The sequence below is a fragment of the Triticum aestivum genome, chromosome 1B, assembly GCF_018294505.1.
Source record: "Triticum aestivum cultivar Chinese Spring chromosome 1B, IWGSC CS RefSeq v2.1, whole genome shotgun sequence".
Classification (NCBI taxonomy): Eukaryota; Viridiplantae; Streptophyta; class Magnoliopsida; order Poales; family Poaceae; genus Triticum; species Triticum aestivum.
In genome coordinates this window covers 464,006,868-464,014,033 of record NC_057795.1, presented here as the reverse complement: position 1 = coordinate 464,014,033, position 7,166 = coordinate 464,006,868, and the positions used below count along the sequence as shown (strand labels likewise).

Sequence of the window (7,166 nt, the reverse complement as noted above, 5' to 3'; positions counted from 1 at the left end):
GGCGACGCGGGGGCAAGTTATACCAGGAAGGCAAAGAACTATGCACCAGTTCACTGCACTGCAAGTGCAAAAAATTAAACTGACTGGGGCGCAACTATGGAGTGAACTGAGCCCAACTATAAATATCAGCTCCCAAAACTGCAAATATCACATTTCGTTACAGTATAATACTACTTTCTTTGTTCACAAATATAAGATGTTTTGAATATTTCAATATAGACTACGTACGGACCAAAATAAGTGAATGAACGCACTGAAATGTGTCTATGCATTCGATTCACAAAAATATTAGAACGGAGGGAGTAAATTTCAGTGGATACAAAAGCAGACTCCCAAATTGGGCTGCTACTTCAGGTTCTCATTAAACCAACTGGTCATGTCCACCATGGCTTGCTCGGCCCGCTCGACAGCAGTTGCGTCATCGCTGTTGTATCTCACAACCCATGGGACACACCAGAGTAGATCTTGACAAAGTGACGAAACTGTAGGCCCAAATATAATGTCAGGATGTTTCTCCAAAATAAATCATATCCGGATGAAAGGGTTCGAACGCTAGTTCTGCAATGATCTCCTACCGATAATGTGTTTCTCCAATCAATCCATAACCCAAAGTACTTTATGGCATCTTTCTCCGTTTTCCATCATGAACATACACTTTCAAGAAACACTAGGTCACTAGCATATGGATCTAAAATTCATTTGGTCATAAAGTAAAAAAAAGTGACTTCTAGTTGTTGAGGCTTGATGACTCTTAATATGAAACGGAGGGAGTACATGATTTGGGAAGAAGCACATGATGCCGTGGAAATTAGAAGGTGCACCTGCTACGGGTTGAAAATAATAAGATCTCACAGCATTCTGATGAGATACAGTGTGGCACCGGAACAGTTTCAAATTTAACAGCATGGTTTAGCCTTGGCCATATGACATGTTATAGACCTCCAGTAAATGGTTGAATTGAAGATCGGGTTGTTTGAAATGAAAACTTACCCCTGAGTCGGATGAAATCTGCTCGAACTGCTTAACCAATTCAGGTGGGGACATTTTTTTTAGAAAAGGAGGAACACCCCCGGCCTCTGCATCTGGACGATGCATACAACCATTTTATTAATTATTAACACAAGACCTTACAAAGTCATACAACAGTAAGACTAAAGCCACCGTCTAACCAACATCTGTCGCTACTCCTATCCAGTTGATGAAGGGCGCTGATAGTCTGGGCCTAATACCAAACAGACCTTGCAGCCAAACCTAGCATCTAAGACCCGAGGTCCCAACTAGAACGCCTGACGGGTATGGGCACCCACCAGTCCAGCGTGCTCCTCAACCAGGACGCCTGCCGGGTATGAGGCCGCCGCCGTCACCTGCCACCAATCCATCTTCAGAGTTGTACTGATGCATCTACCTTGCCCGGTCTAGCTGCCGCTAGAAAATGGGAGAGATTTTCACTTTCCGGCCTCTGCACCAACCAGGAATGCATATAACCATTTTTAGGATGAGTACCAAGATAAACATGATCCTCAGAATTTTTTTAATGAGTATCAAGATATTCTTGATGAGAGGTTACACCACACACCAAGCTTGATGCTCAATAAACGGAGGAAAACCCCTATGCATCACCTGTCAATTCTAGGAATTGAACTCATGTTGCTAGGTTGCACAACCGCATGCCCAACCACTAAGCCAAGGCTCTCTTTGCAATGGGGACATAAAGTCGGTTTCAGCTCTAAGTATGGCAATGGGTCATTTCGTCTCCGACATATAGCACATGTCATAATGTAAGAATTTGAAGTGTTTCAAATAGAACAACATTAGTGCATCTCTAAAATTTACCTTTTATATCATCAACACTAACAAAGGAAGGGTGCGACATAGCAGCTGCCTGTACCACATTAGCTTTCGCTAACTCGGCGACTAGTTTTGCTTATATGTGAAGAGAAGAAACACAATGTTCAGAAGGTTAAAACTTCAAATTTTGAGTTCAGATATAAAGAAACACAGCAGTGCTTAGCTTACCACCCCGGCAATAACCCGGAGCCGCAACACTAGACGCTCCTTGCTCCTTTAGCGCGGCTATTATTCGTTTTGCCTCTTCGAATTCCTTTTCCTGCATAAAGGAACAATTTATTCATTTATGTTAGATAGACTAACATCAGAAAGAAAAACATTTTGACAAAAGAAGAATCAAAATGAGACCTATGGGAGGACACTGCCCGATTTTATTCCTATGAGGTGAGGAGGCTCATTCCCCGACAGGTTAAGTGGGAAGTCTCCAATTTAGCCATCTGACTGGCCAAGACAAAGAGAGTTGTTTCTCCACTTTGGAGATCTTCTTATGTAGTCATCTCAAGCTGCCAAATGTTGTTAGGCTTGTATCTATTGCTTTTATCATCATTTCTCACCCTTGGTTTACTTTAGCTAAGACTGTGTGAATGTAGTACTACGGCCAGCAATGTCATCGATGTAAACACGTATGATTTCACAACATACACCTTAAACATAAACTAAAATTAGGTGGCCTGAAGTACCGAACATTTGCAAAAATAAAAGGAGCAAGGTTGCAGGGAATCGGGGGATAACGAACTGGGGCATGATCCTTTATCCACGTTGGAAATGGTCTATCGGTGTTTTCGTGTGAATATGGCTACCCGTGTAAGAAATTTGGCACCACAACCAAGTATCCAGATGAAGCGACTTTTCAGCTATCTTCCTTCATGAGGTAAGAAATTTCATCAGAATCTTCTTTTTCTTTTTTTAGGCAATCAGAATCCGTTCACTGGTGAGATGTGTTAATTGGTTGCAGTAAATTGTCGTAGCCCATCATAATAAAAGGGTAAAAAGATGGTAAAAACTAGTATATTCAAATTTAACAAGAGTGCCAAAGGCATGTACAACGGTACTATCTTAGAAGTGCCACATAGAATAAATGATGAGGTGGAGGAGAGAGAACTTGTAAGAAAATGTTGTCTTCTGTTATTTAAGAGAAGAGAAGAGATGATCTCTTAACACAATATGTCTCATCATGTTTTTAGAAATAGCTTGTCATTGAAAATAAGGCAAAGATATGACCCATTGTAGACACTTTTTTTCATCTCTAAATTATATGCAACATTTAAGATAAGACTATCTTATCGAGAAGGCCAATTTGGCTCCCGGGCTCAGCTGCACCCGCACTGACGAAAAAATTCAAAACAAATACTAGAAAAATTCAAAAAGTTTCAATTTTTTTGTGTGGTAGATAATTCGATGCGTGAGGTTTGCTGCAAAATTCAACTCGTTTGGACATTTGAGCATCTCTCGGCAAAGAAGACAAAATCAGGGTCTGTAAAAAAGTTTACTTTTCACGAACTGTTTTGACCCGATTTGTCTTTTTTGCCGAGAGCTGCTCAAATGTCCAAATGAGTTGAAATTTGCTACGGTCCTCATGCAACAAATTATCTACTACACAAAAAAAGGATTTTTTTTGAATTTTTTAGTATTTATTTTAAATTTTTTCTGAGCAGGAGCATCTGAGCCTGGGCTCAAACGCGGATTTTCGTATCTTATCAACCATTGTACATGCCCTAAAATCCCAGCCCAAAACATGTGAAGAACACTCCGGTGATATGCTATTTGCCCAGAGTACAGGTAAATGTATACCTCAGATTCGGCGCTTCGAACCCTGCAAGGGAGAGGCCAAGCGCTGTTAGTTAACCCTTAATAAGCCAAGCAGAGGAGAGGAGCATTTGGGAGCTCTGGTCGAGGGGGGGGGGGGTACGTATTACCTAAGATATCAGAGACGAGGATGACTGCGGCCTTGGACTCGATGGAGCCAGCGACGTACGCCGCGATCCCGCCGAAGTTGTCGTCAACGACCCTGCCCTTCCCGCCGGTGGGGTTCAGCATCGGCAGGTTCGCGCACACCGCGGGCTCACCATCCTCACTCAACGCCTGTCTCCTGGCGGCGAGGCTGCGTGGAGTTGGGCGTGGGAGACTGGCCGCGAAGCGACACTTTGGTGGGTGCGTATTTGTTTCGAACCTGCTGGCGTCGAGGCGGGGGTTTGTTGGGTGATTCCATTTGATGCGATGCGATGCTTCCTTCATCGTCGGAGTCAGATGCTTTCTTATCGCGGGTCTACCTTCTACCTGCCGCGGCAACATTTCCCGCGATGGCCCAACCCGTTTGCTTTATTTTGGGTCTATTTTATGTCCACTTTCTCAATTTCTATGTTTAGTCAAGACGTATCAGGTGAAAAAAAAGAAATCAAGGGGTAAGCTGCACGTCCGTCGGACAATGATCCTAGAAGATCAATCGCCCGGGCAGCAGTTCGATGGAGCCCCGAACAACCGTCCAATCCCTCGTCATGAGCCGTTGGGCCTTTGCAACAAGGTTCATGTTGCCCTCATTGCGGCCTTGTTGCAATCCACACCGAGCTGTTTTTCTTTCTATGATTGCAACTAAATCCTTAAATCCCCTTCTTTGCAACAAAGGTTCATGTTACGATCAAGGCTTCACAACACGAATCTTGTTGCAATCCTCGCTGAATTCTATCTTTTCCAACGACTGCAAACTAGATCCTCAAATCCCTTTCTTTGCAATAGGGTTCATGTTGCGCTCAGCCTGTGCAATTTGTCGCAATACATACCCTTCTTTTTTTTGCAACCGAGACTACATGGATGCATGAGGAGAGATGCGTTGCGTGCCATCTGATCTAACTCGGATCCCACGGCCACATGTCGATATGCACCCAATTATCAGTCGGTTGGCTCCAAGTGTTGCCATTATTTAAACGTATCTTGCACGCTTAACTTGTTTCTCGTGGCAGCACGTGAAACATGACATGCTCAACCCAAGTAATATCCTACAACCCCGGCACTAGAGCTTATACAACATAACTTGACTATCCATTCTTAATACTAGTGCGGCTTCCGCACGACTCCGTGATCTTGATCACCAAAAAGATTTATTTTTATGAAAAGGAGGATAGCCCCAGAGTGATGCATGCAACCTATTTATTGAATTAAAGTACAAAAACAAGAATTCAGGTCCAGTACTACCTCACAAACAGAGCTCAGAAATAATAATAAAATAAAAAGATGTCATAGTCGGTGAAAGAAATAGGCTACAATGACTAAACACCTAGCCTATTGTCAGCTCACCATCCAAATAGATTGAAGATAACCCGTACTACCGTTTTCTACCGGTTTCACCCAGTAACCAAAAGCTCACTGGAGTCCGCATGAGTGAGTAACAACCACGTACGGATCCAAGCAGTGATTCTGAAGATAACCTGCAAAAAGGTGTTAAATTTTTTCCGGTTAAAGATCATATCATTTCTACAGTTTCATATAGCCCAAAATAGTGCACATATCCCTATCAGAATATGCCCCTCAATATTTAAATCCACTTCATGTAGCCCATCCCAAATAATGTGTTGATGCTCGTAGAAGGATTCACGTTGAAGGCTATATGAAGAGTACGCCAAAGAAGTTTGGCCAACGGACAATCTAGAAAGAGGTTTGAATCGTCTCATCCTGGTCACATCTTCGCTTTAGCAAGTTATATTTTGTTAATATCACTCCCTTGTGTACAAACCACATGTAATGTGGGCATGTAAGGTTGATCCAGGCCGCTTCATCCCACAATACCGCTAAATCAAAATAAGACGTTGGTGGTAAGCAGTATGACTATCACCGCCCACAACTCTTTGTGTTCTACTCGTGCATATCATCTACGCATAGACCAGGCTCGGATGCCACTGTTGGGAAACGTTGCATGGAAAACAAAAAAAATTCTACACACACACGCAAGATCTATCCATGGAGATGCATAGCAACGAGGGGGATAGTGTGTCTACGTACCCTCGTAGATCGTAAGCGGAAGCGTTTGACAACGCGGTTGATGTAGTCGATCTTTCTTCGCGATCCAACCGATCGAGTACCGAATGTATGGCACCTCCGTGTTCAGCACACGTTCAGCTCGGTGACGTCTACGCCTTCTTGATCCAGGAAGACGGCGAGGTAGTGGATGAGTTCCGGCAGCACAACGGTGTGGTGACGGTGATGGTGAAGTTATCTCCGCAGGGCATCGCCTAAGCACTACGAAAATATGGTCGGGGGTGTAAACGATGGAGGGGGGTGCCGCACACGGCTAAGACAATGTTGTGTATTGTGCTAGGCGCCCCTCCCACGTATATATAGGTAGGGGATGGAGGGAGCAACCAGGAGGCGCCCCAAGTAGGCCGAATCCTACTTGGGGTCTTCCCCCAAGTGGCGCCCCCCTTCCTTATTTGGAGTACGGGAGGAAGGAATGAGGAGGTGCCCCCCCTCCTTTCCTTTCTCTCCTGAGGAGGGAAATGCATGAGGGGCCACCCCTCCCCTTTCCTTCCCCTAGGGCCGACTATCCAAGGGAAGGGCGCACCAGCCCCCTTGTGGGCTGGTCTACCCCCCCCTTTTGGCCCATAATGCCCATACATTTGCGGGGGTGCCCGGAACCCCTTCCCGTGACCCGATGAGTACCCGGTGCACTCCGAAACTATTCCGGTGTTCGAATACCATTGTCCTATATATCAATCTTTACCTCTCGGCCATTTCGAGACTCCTCGTCATGTCCGTGATCTCATCCGGGACTCCGAACAACATTCGGTCACTGTCGTGGAAATATCACGTCAGATGTCCTAGCAGAAGGACTTAGTCGTGGAGCCATCGCAATGAGGTTAGCTTGAAGGGGTTAAACCGGACAAGGGACACGAGAGTTATACTAGTTCAGCCCCTTCGATGAAGGTAAAAGCCTATGTCTAGTTTGTGATGGGATTATTGGGGTTTCGATGACCAAGGAGCAAACACGCTAGCCTGGGTCTCGAGTTGTTGTCTGTTGTCCCTGAACCGCCGCCGGGTCGTCCGTTTATATACACAGGTTGACGCCCGGCCGGTTTACAGAGTTCCGAGGCCGACTCATACAAGTGTTCGGCTCGGTCTCTTCCTTTCCCTAACTTACAATACAAGTATACCGCTATGGGCCCTAATCCGCCTCTGGGCTTGGGCCTCTATGTTTCATCAGTAAAGCGCCATCTTCTTGTCTTCATGGACTTCAGTATGGTTGAGCGTGAACCGGCCCCTCCTGGGCGGTTTATACTCTGTAGTTATATCCTCAACATTAGGCCCCAGATTGATTTGAACCTGTTCAT

The 7,166-nt window shown here is 45.0% G+C and overlaps 1 pseudogene; it reads right to left on the bottom strand.

The window, feature by feature from the left end:
• Positions 1 to 253: 253 nt before the first annotated feature.
• On the bottom strand, positions 254 to 4,083 carry LOC123078970 (endo-1,3;1,4-beta-D-glucanase-like; annotated as a pseudogene).
• Between the last annotated feature and the right edge of the window lie 3,083 nt (positions 4,084 to 7,166).